Below are 10,812 nucleotides of genomic sequence, written 5' to 3'. Positions count from 1 at the left end.
GCTTCCCCGGGACAGGTGGCTTCTTCGGAAATCATGGTTGCTCTTTGGAGAAGCTCATGCAGCAAAGTCCAGGGCCCTGATGATCACCTGCTCAGGTCAGAAAGTCTCTGCTGCCCTCGGGGTGGAAAACCAAATGGGAATGGTTTTGGTCAAGTAGAGGTTGTTAGAGGGTAAGAGAGGTATGGAAGCAGAAGAACAGGGTTGAGAAAAACATTTTTAGTTGCTTTTAATTTAGCCAGCTCTTTTCACTAAATGCCAGCACTCGAATTTAAATGAATTTAAACGTTGCCAGAAATCAGTGTTCTGCTGTGCTGAGAATATAAGGAAGGTGGAGGGAAAGGTGTGTTTGCAAGGCCCATTAAGGGGCTAAGGCAAGAGAACTGATGCCTCCAGAGGGAACCTGAAGGAGCACTAGCTCCCTGATGCAGCTCCCCCGGGCGCCTCTGCCCTGGGCCACAGAGCAAGGGCAGTTGTGGTCCAGAGAAACCTTGGCTGAGACCCCTTGTTCCCTGGGCACTGGCGCCAGCTTCCAGGGCCAGTCCTGAGCCCTTTCTGCACTGTCCTTACTGCCTCTTCTGAGTGAGGGGCAAGAACTGGCTGCAGGAAAGTTCTAGATTAGGAGGGCTAATCTAGAAGGAAGCACTTTGGGGTGGAAGGAAGAGCCAGAAGTACTTCCGTGTGGCTTCCCTCAACCTGTTCCACTCACTGCTCAGACTCTACCAGGCTCTCAGAGCTGCCCTTGTTCGGAGCCCTCTGAGCCCCTGGTCCTGGAGGGGCTCCCTTCTGTGGAGCTGCTCCTGGGGGAAACTTGAGAAATCTCAAAAATTATTCTGGGAAATTTCAACCATAACAACCATAAACATAACCGTAAACAAAAGGAGAGGCTTTAGCATGAATCCTCATGCACCCATCACCAGCTTCTTCATCCCTTCCCTCTAGTGTTTTTTTCTATATTGTAGAAAAACATGCACAGCATAAAATTTACCATTTTAACCATTTTTAAGTGTAAAATTCAGGCGCATTAAGCATATTCACACTGTTGCCCAGACTTCACCACCATCCATCTCCAGAACTTTTCATCTTCCCACACTGAGATTCTGTCCCTGTTACACACTGACCCCTGCCCACTCCCCCAGCCCCGGCCCCCCAGTCTTACTCTCTGCATCTCTGAGTATGACTTACCGGAGAGCCTCATGTGAGTGGACTCATATGGTATTTGTCCTTCGGTGACAAATGTCACAAATTTATGATTGCACCTAGCATGCTATCCTCCAGGGTCATCAATCCCTCCACCGTTTTCAGACTCAAGAAATCGCAGACCCCTAGAGAAGCCTGATAATCAGCTCAAACTGAAACTGCCTCAACTTTTTTTTAGAACAAACCACTAACTTTTCCAACTCTATCAGTAGGAACTCATTTGGCCCTGCTGCCAGCTTAGCCCTGTAGCAGAGTTGAGAGGGTGGGTCAGAGAGGCTGAGAGGCTGCTCCAGCATCAGTCAGCCATAGGACGGACTGGAGGACTTGCGTGCTTACCCCACCACAGGGGCCGCCGCTGCCTTCATGGAAAGATGGTTTCACTTCTGCAGAATCCGTCACACAGCAGTCTGGGGCGGGGTTTTCCACCGTTAGAACGGCATGCTCTGGTGGCTTGCATGGCCATTATTATTGCGTGGCGATAAGAGGAGGCACACAGACTAACACTTTTTACTTTAATAACTGTTTATCTCCATGTGTGTATATGAAAAAGCAATAGGCACGTCAAACTTGTGATTTCATGGATTTAATCTTAGGGTGAGTTTGAATTAAACAGTGATTCTATTTCGAGTAGATTTACAGAGAAATACAAATTAAACAGTCGTGTGTGGATATGAAACCCAAGGCTTGAGTAACTGAAATTTGAAATTTGGGAGACCCCGAGTCCAGAAGTGCATTCTTCCCTGGGAGGTGAAGGAAGGACAAGTAGCCCTTGACGGCCAGGGATGGGCCGCGCGGAAGGCCTTGGTTCTGTTCTGTTGGATGCCAGCAGCTTTACAGAGCACCACAGCAGACAGTCACCCTCTGCGCTGAAATGAAGGGAAATTCATAATCTTGTCTCAGCACAAACAAAAACAGCGTCACTGTGCAAACCACAGAAGGACCAAACATCTCCGCTGGTGGACAGGACCAACTACAGGCGGCAGCTAGGCCTGGTCTTTCCTTTCTGGTAAGATCCCCCAAGATCCCCAGTGTGGAATAATCCCTGCTTGCTGACTGCATGGTGCTGTAGCCAGCCCCTGCCTCCCCAGAGCCCGAAACCCTTGATGAGTCCTCCACAGCCCCAGCCTACTGAGGTCTGTCTGGGCCCTAGGCGTGCCACCTCCTTCCAGTCACAAGCATGAGCCCAGCCTGGGCACGGGAGTCCCGGCAGCCTTGGCTGCAGGCATTGAGGAGGCATGGGGGGCTTATGATGTGGGATGTGCTGGCTGGGGGTGGGGTACTCTTATGGGTCGGGCAGAGGGCAACAAGGCCACTTGCATGGCTCTGACCCCTGGGCTCAGAAGCAAGCAGGAGCTTCTCCTGTACTGTTTGGTAGCACCTGTCCTTGAAGTGTGACAGCATGGGCCTCCTTCCTAGACCATTCCTGGCCACTTAGTGCAAACCCCTTCCCTTCGTGCTCGTTGATGCTTCTGTGACACTGTTTTCAGACACGGGCCACAGTCTCTGCCCTCCAGCAGCAACAGGTGTCCCTTTTCTCCGTGTCTGGTCAGAGTTCCAGGGTGTTGGATCAAGGGAGTAGTCTCTGTCTTGGAGTCTATAGTTTTTCCCCCATCATACGAACTCTGCTCGACCAGAAGGGTGTTCTCAGTGAGCTGGAGGGGAAACAAAGCCATAGATCACTACTGATGAAGTTCCTCATGGTGCAGGGCAGGCTTACCACCTCTAGGTTGGAGCCCTTGCCTGTAGCACTGAGCTCACACTTCAGCATAAACAAGCTGAATGCCCGCTGTCTCTCACACGCATTGTTATTTAATTGCACTGATGAAAGGAAAGGAAGGCTTTTAAGTGTGAAGGCAGCCTGTGAGTAGGGCATAGCAGAGCCTCTCTAGAAGGCACTGGTCCCTGGGGTGCCCTGAGAACACTTGGGCTCTGTGGGCCTCTTCTGACAACTCACACTGGCCCATATGACTGGTCAGAGAAGGAGTAAAGACTGGTTCTCACCCCTACATCCTACTTCTTGTTGGTCCCAAGAATCAAAGAGGTCAGAGTCTAATCAGCCTAGTTAAGATAAAGGCACCTAGGCCCTGCCCCCTGCTATCTCTAGAATGGCCTGTTCTGCAATTCTAAATGGTGTGTGTGGGAGTGTGGGACCCTCATTCCAGAGCCAGAGAAGGTAATGAAGGGGTTCTGAAGCTAGGGAGGGAGTGGGGCCAGAGGGGCTCTGCAGGAGCTAGCCCACCCCCACTAGAGTGAGTGAGCCCATCAGGCTGCACCACTGAGCTCCTGGGACAGATGTCCTATCACTGGGGTCTCCCAGGCTCACTGTCCTTTCCCACTGCTGTTCATATCTCTGGGTGTGAAAGTTCTTTCTTCTCATGAGGGCAACAGCAAGCCATCAGGAGCAGTCCCTCATGTTCCTGAGGGGAGCCTGGGGACACCTGGGTGCTGGGATGGGAAGGCAGGCGAGGAAACTTGTGTTATATGTTTAAACATAAACATCTCCTCTGCCATCCTCACCATCATCCAGAGTGATATTGGTAGGCTCCAGGTTGTGCTAATGACTCTAACCAGTGTGTAATTTCTTCTTGTAAACCTGCCACCTCTCTCCATAGATTTCTACTGCTGCCACTCTGGAACTCATCATTACTCTTCTCATTAACTTAGAGTTAATTCAGACTATCTTGAGTATTCTTTTTCTCCTGGTGGACGGAATATAACTGACATCTGACTCTGTAGGAAAGTCACAGGCAGCAGGAATAGAATTCCTTTAACAATCCTTTTGTTTATGCATTTCTTCAGTGCAGTCTTGCCATGCCTGCCACTTTAAATCACCAGGCAGGGACGAGCTGGTGACACCAGTTGGGCCTACATCATAAGGAGCGGGAGGGAGGGAGCTATGGGCACCCAAGGGCCTGTCATCGCTCCCCTGCCTCAGTTTCTCTGTGTATAAAGTAGCTGGATGGGCTCTGCTGAGAATTAATTAACAAATGTCCATTAAGTGTTCACAGGGTGAGTGCTCTGCAACTGCTAAGTGGTATTAAATAATTACGGCCTTCAAATGATGAGCTATCATGTCGTTGATCTGATGCATGAAAATGTTGTTATATGTCTTTTCGCAAAGACTTTATTTAACAAGAGCTGATCTTTGCAATTTGGTTTATTTTCTGTATCCCTTTTAATTTCAGACTCATGGGTTATTAGCAGATAACTGCCCATTTCTGCTGTAAATCAAGAAAACACTCATTAGAAACCCAAAGCTGTGATTGCTAGGAGTTTCGGCTTGTAAAGAATGGGATAATAGCAAGATCTGGTGTTAAAATAGGCTAAATTAAAAAATATTTTTTGTTCAGAGAAAACAAAATGGCATTTTCTGACCTCAGCAACCTTTTAAATGTATTAAAATCCAAATTGAACTTGGCAAAGCACCAGGACGAGAGCTGGCCCTCAGATTTTAGATTGGGAGTTCATGGCTGGGGAGAAAGCAAAGAGGGATGGCCATGCGGAGCCTCTCCAGTGACCACTCTGTGTGCCAAGCCACCCAGATGTTCGCCTCTAATGGAGCAGGGCTGAAACGAGCCACCGCCTCCACCATGCTGGCGGCCACCTTGCGCCCAGAGATGCAGACAGCCCACAGAGGGGTCAGAGGCGATTTTAAAAGTAAATCTGTAAACTTTGAAAAGAAAAAGCATTTTGATTTCTAAAACATATGCTCTGGGCTGAAGGCCAGTGGCTGTAGAGCTTTCATCTCCTACTTCTGGACCCCTAGTGACATTTTCTCCTTGTGTCTTGTAGGGAACGTGTTGATTCACAGAGAAAGTGTATTCAAGCCTTACTCCCACATTCCTCATTTATACACGCCTTTCCAGACTGGTAGAATTTCTTTTTGCAAAATTATCCTTGTCTAATCCATGGAGACGGAAAGTGGATTAGTGGTTGCCAGGGGCTGTGGGGGAGGGGTCGAGGATGGGGAGTGACTGCTAATGGGCATGGGGCTTCTTTCGGGAGTGATGAGGACGTCCTGGAACTAGAGAGTGGTGATGGTTGCAAACTCATGTGGATGCACTAAAAACAATGAACTTTACACTTTAGAAAGGTAAATAGGACCATGTGTCCTTGGTAACACAATAAAGCTGTTATTTAAAGAATACACATCCCTCTTCTTGCTGGCTTAATGCAGGTACTGAGACTTTGAGCTCCTCATCCTACACACAGGATACAAGGGAACTAGGTCCAACAGCCCTGCAGGCTCATTTCGACCCCGTGGTCAGGAAGCAGATCCCATAGTCCTGCAAACGCGCTTGGGCCCCATGGTCAGGAGTTAGGTCTCATAGCCCTGCAGCTGCGCTTGGACACCATAGTCAGGACCTAGATCCCATAGTTCTGCAGCCACACTCGGATCCCTTGGCCAGGAAGTAGATCCCATAGTCCTGTACTTGGCATCTGGGTACTGCAGTGAGGAAGGAGCTCTGAAACTCCTGTAGTGGTTCTTGGATACTGCAATCAACTGTAGGTCTGATAGATAGTTAGGTGCACTTTGTCATTTGTAGTTCGTAGTCTTTTTTTTTTCTTAAACACTTTCATGTGTTGCCACATACTGAAGACCCCATGCACCTGACCTTGGGTAGCCATTCTAAAATTTACCAGAAGTGGATAAAAGACTTCTACTTTTGATACATTGCGAAATTGACCTATAAAGACTCAGTATGAAAAAAATTGTAATGACTTTAGCTTTTGGCAAAAGAAGGGAAGAAGACAGAGACAAGGTGGACCTCACTATCCCTAGACTTTTGGGAGCCACCAGACCCTCCAAAAGGAATAATAGTTTCCCTTGCATGAGGTCAGCAGCAGAAAATAGATCTACCCAGAGTTAGAGCTCTGGTCCATCAACAGCAAGGGTGGGGCCTGGGCAAAGAGAGACCCATGGAGTCTGCCAGAGGTGTGGTAGGAAACCCTGGCTGACCTTTGTGTGTGCTTTCTTGTTTTTTATGCAATCTCTTTATTTAAAACTCCAAACGAATTTTTTAAAAAACATTTATTTATTTATTTATTTTAGAAAGCGTGCATGGAAGGGAGGGGCAGAGGGAGAGAGAATCTCAAGCAGACTCTGCCCTCAATGTGCAGAGCTCATCTTGGGGCTCAATGTCAGGGCCCAGAGATCAAGACCTGAGTGGAGACCAAGAGTCAGAGGCTTAACTGACTGAGCCACTCAGGGGGCCCAAAACTCTCAATGAATTTTTTTTTTAATTTTTTTATTTTAATAAACATATAATGTATTTTTATCCCCAGGGGTACAGGTCTGTGAATCGTCTGGTTTACACATTTCACAGCACTCATCATAGCCCATACCCTCCCCAATGTCCATTTCCCCACCACCCTCTCCCGTCCCCCTTCCCCCCCGCAACCCTCAGTCTGTTTCTTGAGATTGAGTCTTTTATGGTTTGTCTCCCTCCCAATCCCATCTTTTCATTTTTTCTTTTCCTACCTCCCCCCAAATCCCCCCACCTTGCATCTCCACTTCCTCATATCAAAGAGATCATATGATAGTTATATTTCTCCGATTGACTTATTTTGCTAAGCATGATACCCTCTAGTTCCATCCACGTCATCGCAAATGACAAGATTTCATGTCTTTTGATGGCTGCATAGTATTCCATTGTGTATATATACCACATCTTCTTTATCCATTCATCTGTTGATGGACATCTAGGCGCTTTCCACAGTTTGGCTATTGTGGACATTGCTGCTATAAACATTCGGGTGCACGTGCCCCTTCGGAGCACCACGTTTGTATCTTTAGGATATATACCCAGGAGTGCAATTGCTGGGTCGTAGGGTAGCTCTATTTTCAGTTTTTTGAGGAACCTCCACACTGTTTTCCAGAGTGGTTGCACCAGCTTGCATTCCCACCAACAGTGTAGGAGGGTTCCCCTCTCTCCGCATCCTCGCCAGCATCTGTCATTTCTTGACTTGTTAATTTTAGCCATTCTGACTGGTGTGACTCTCAATGAATTTTAACAACAAGAAGGTAACTAGGCAGAGATAGAACCTGGAACCCCTTTTAGGTAGCCTGGACATGTGATGTCTCTATCATCCAGGGGACACTTTTGGTGTGTCCTAGGACAGCCTTGCAAGAGGCCATCGCCTGGCCACAGGGTCAACATTTGTAGGATAGAAAGTAAGAGCAACTAGGTTCCAGGATAATTAAAAGGAAAGTTTCCAGGAGACCAGCATCAGGGCCACACAGATTATATGTGTGCACCTTAGCACTGAGGGGCTCCAGCCTCCGGCTGTCACTGAAGTTCCCATTGTAGAGAAAGGTGACCCTCTGGTGGCCTGTGTGGACAACCCTTGAGCAACAATCACCCTTCTTCCTGCCACACTGGTCAAAATAAAGCATTCCTGGGAAGGAACTGCTGCAGAATAATGAAGACGACCACAACTGCAGAGACGCAAGTGGCAGGTACCGGGGCCAGCCCCCATCTATGGCGCTGCAAGTTCCAGGGAGTGCCCTGCGTGTCCAGTGAGCAGCAAGCAGACACACAGGGTGTGGAAGCATGCGCAGCATTTGCTGAGGGCAGCCTGGGTTCTCACACGAGGTCTTGGCCTCCCCGAAGTCTGGTTGGTGGAGAAAATGAGGTGCCACCTGGGGAGCCCCACCCTGGGGGGGGGGGTGACCTCCTCCTGGGATGGGGATGGTGTGCAAGAAGGCCTTTGCAGCAGGCCTGGCTGTGAGGTCGGCCCACTGCAGCCAGCATCGGCACTGCTCCTAGGAGAGAGTCCAGTGGGCTGGGTTTCCTCTCAGGGAAGAAAATGGAATCAGAAGAAGAGGGAGCCCCTGGCCTAGTAACAGGTTATTGGTCTTTGTTTACTGGGCCACGAGGCAGTTCTGCGTCTCTCCTCCGAGCCCGTTTTCTCTCTGCTTGCCAGTTTCACGTCCAGCGGGGAATGAGGGGGACTGCGGGCGGATTAGCTCCTGCCGGGCGGGCGGCCGTTCCTGCGGCGGCAGCTGCTCTGCGGCCCTGCCAAGGGTAGCGTGGGCCCTGTTCCCCTGTTTACTTAGGGCGGAATCGGCTCGGACACGACGGCCTCCTCTGTTTATCTTCAAGGCCAATTCCGTCCCGCCCCGTCGGGCTGCGGGGCCGGGCTGCGCAGGCCGCGGCCGCGGGGTCAGCGGCGCACAATGGAGAGGCTCGCGCGCCGGTCCCGTTTCGGGGCTTTGTTGCCCGAGCCTCGTGCCGATGGGTTAATGGGGCAGAAGAGATCGGTGAAGGGCGACAGAAGTGGTCTTTGAAAGAGGGTGTCAGTACAGGGCAGCGAGACAAAGGCCAAAACACACACGGGCGGAGAGGGACAGATGGGGACGGGCGAGCGAAAACAATTATGCGGCGGGGGCGGGGGCGGGGGCGGGGCGCGTCTCCATCGTTTTCCAGTTAACCAGGCCGAGCCGGCGCCGCCCGGCGCCCCCTCCCCAACCCAGGGCCTGTGCCCACCCGCCACCTTGCCACTGGGCTCGGCGCCACCGTTCCCCTCACCGCCGGAGGGACGGAGGGAGGGAGGGATGAGTGGACGGAGGCAACCCCCTCCCCATAAATAACCGTGCGACTGAATCCTGACCGGCCGGGCCGGGCGACCCCCACCTCCCTGCGGGACAGCCGGGGAGCGCTGCCCCGGGACGGCGCAGCCCCTCCCCGCGGCCGCGCTGACGCCGGGTCCGGCGGCTGAGCCCGGCGGCGCAGGACGCGTCCGCCGACCGCGAGCCGAGCTCCGGCCCGGCCGGGACGCCCGCCAGGCGGCGCTGCCTCCCTCCCAGCCGCCGGCCGCGCTCTGCAAACCGATGCTGCTTAATTAACGTGCAAATTGAGTAGATTAAATGACTCTAAATAATTAGCCACAGATCCTATAAACAGGATAACATATTTAATTAAGCAGCGATATAGATTTTGGAAACTGTTAATGTATTTTTAGAATGGCTGCTTAGATCTTTCACTTTTCCCCCCTAACTTCAAACATGTAACTACAGCCCTTGGTACGTGGATAAATATCTGGAAACAAGATTATGCCTGTTAACTTCAACTAATAGAAATGTTGGTTTAACAGGGACTTGCACAGCCCTGGCGCTGGCGCCACTTGGAGCCCGGATGGGCTGATCTGGGGGGCGGGTGTGTTTAGCTTTGTTGTGATGGGGTGCGTGTGTGCTCCTGGTCCTTGACAGAGGGGCAAGATGATGCAGAATGAGGGGGAACGGAAGAAGGCAAGTGAAAATACAATCCAATTTCATTATATCAATCACATTTAATTGGCAATTTGTACAAGCAATGACCGGGCTGGCTTTAGGTAAAACTATTAGGCGACAGGCGGGTGTGCTACTAAAATTCTTGGTTAGTTAATTAGTGTCTGAACTGCGGAGGGAAAGGATCCTCAGATTTACTCTCTACAAAGAGAGAGCAGCCCAGACAATTCATTAGGCAGGCGGCTTGTAAATTAGAGCTAAGTTAACCTGATTTCCCTTAATTAAAACATCTTTTCTCGTTTACGATGTGGATATAAGTAGATCTCCAGGGTTTTGAATTTTCTGCAACAGCAGATGGTCAGCTAGAAGCAGATAATAGTTAACGCTTTCTCTCTACCAGTTCCGAACAACGTGAGCCGCTGGCCCATCTGAGGATTAAAAGGAGAGATAACAAAGAGCGTTAACCCTTCCTAGTCTTTGGGCTCCAGAGGCTCTGAGGGAGGGGCTGCGCCTGGCTCAGTGGAGCCAGAGAAGGGCCTGGCCAGGGTGGCAAGAACCCTGGGTGGGAGATGGGACAGGGGTGGCAGGGGAAGTGGCCGCTGGACTGTCTCCTGGGGAAGAGGAGTGTCAGGAGGGAGGGGTGCCATTTGCTGTGCCCCAGCTGGGTAGGGTAGTGAGGTAGCCACCTGCAGGGGTCCCTTTGCTGAGCCTGGCCATCCAGCCATCTGCCCACCACAGCCTGAGTCCCTGCCCTTCTAGCTCCTTCCTGCCTCAGGTCCCAGTCCTAGTGTGGAGCCCAGTCTGGGTGTGGGCAGCTGGTCTGGCCCGAGCAGACTGGTGAACTTTCTTGTGTTACTTGGGCTCAAGGGACACTAGGACTTAAACAGACTTCAGCTGGCCCAGATATGCCAGTGCCCCCCCATGAGGTGGGGGGTGAAGACCCTGAAGCTGTGGGGGACGGTGGGTGTGGATCCTTGGCCTTCTGCTCACATAGACTCCTTCCCTAAGAGATGAGTCCTGGAGGCCCAGGGCCCAGACCAGTGCAGCCAGCTAGGCCTGGAGAACAGGGGCTGAGTGGCGGTGGGAGCCAAACTCCCTGAAAAAGCCAGGTAGAGTCTGGGGAAGCCACCTGAGGCACAGAATATCCCCCCCACACCAATACAACCTTCATGGGCGCTAGCACCATAGGCAAGCCCAGGTCCAGGCCAGCATCCAGTTCACAGTCTTCTGAGGAGTGGCCACCAAAGCCAGCTCTGCTTTAAACAACAGAGGAAGGCCCTGGCTAGGGAGCCAGCCCATTCCTTTCCAGGGCACATTCTGCCAGTGGACCAGAGGTGAGTAGCCAAGATGCCAGCTGCGGTAGCGGCCCCTCCCTTTTGAGCTGA

Source organism: Martes martes (assembly GCF_963455335.1).
Source record: "Martes martes genome assembly, chromosome: 18".
Taxonomy (NCBI): Eukaryota; Metazoa; Chordata; class Mammalia; order Carnivora; family Mustelidae; genus Martes; species Martes martes.
Note: the sequence above shows the minus strand (reverse complement) of the source record.